The following is a 1,372-nucleotide window of genomic DNA, read 5'->3' on the forward strand; positions in this document are numbered from 1 at the left end:
TGGTCATTTATGTATCATTTTCAAACTGGGCAACAAACTTCTTTAAAGATCTTTTTTGAACACTATAAAAAACAATTTTTAAAAATACACGGGAAAAATATATTATGAAAAATAATGGAACAATTTAGATTAACATGGGATGCAAATATTTAATGGCCACATAATGAGTTTGACAAAGGTCAAAATGATGTAACACGTGTAGGTACGTGAAATTTTCGTTATCGAAGAGGGCTTGCTAATCAAATTACTTCATTACGTAATTAACCCAAAGTTTTTCATGTAATTCTTGGTGATTATTAATATTATTATTTATTACACTTGTAAACACGATTTTTTTCATGTCAAACATCACTTTAGCATGTTATTTCTCAACTAAAACTGGTTAAAAGGAATAATAAATAATAACATATTGAAAATAAAGATAAATAAAAATAATTGAAGCGCAATAAAAGTGTTTTCTTTGACGTGAACTCTTATAAAAGCAACAGCCCAATAAAGGTGTCTCTCCATTTACTACTCATAACTATCGTGAACTTTCTGTTACGCAATGCAATTGGTTGTAATTAACAATGGGGGAGGAGCTAACAATTTAACTTTTAGACTATATAAAATGAACGTTGGGTAACCAATTTAATCAATTTGTTTTGAGCAGCTCATTATTAAACGTTTGAATCTGCACTTATTAAAGAATTTCTAAAAATTAAAATTTTTTAATTAACGGACGCTAATTTTGACTACAAAACTTTTAGAACGGTCTACAAACGTTTCAAAAGACTCATTAAAATTCTTAGTACTGCTAATGTAATTATAGTAAGAATGGAAAATAGATGGTCATTGGGCACTAAGATGTTACTGGATGAGATCCCGCGTGAAAACAATGCCACTGATGCAGTTGGCCTAAATGACTCACAAAACACAAACATCCACATTAGCAAAAACAACAACACCAGAAAACCATCAATATTCAGTTCAGTCAATTTGCTTGTCCAATCGTCTGGAGAAAAACTGACAACAAATAATAACGCCTTCAGTTTGATGCAACGTTATCAACACCTCTCCACCACAGCACACCTCTTGCTCACAATTTAAAATGCAACACAAAACTTCAAACGAACAAATGCAATGAAACTTTCATAAACACGGCCAACACTCCACAAAATTTCAACAGCAGCAGCAGTTGCAGTTAGTTTCAATCTCAACAGCAACAAGACTCTGGATTTCAAAGTGGAAACAGCAATTTATTCAGTGGAACATCAATTGATCTTCTCGAAACACCAACGAAACTTTTTCCAACTCCTCCAACAGCAAGAGTTTTGTGGCAAATAAATTTCTTCCCCAGTCAAGCAAGCGGATTTGTTTGCAGGAAAAACCC

Source organism: Helobdella robusta (assembly GCF_000326865.2).
Source record: "Helobdella robusta unplaced genomic scaffold HELROscaffold_307, whole genome shotgun sequence".
NCBI classification, from domain to species: domain Eukaryota; kingdom Metazoa; phylum Annelida; class Clitellata; order Rhynchobdellida; family Glossiphoniidae; genus Helobdella; species Helobdella robusta.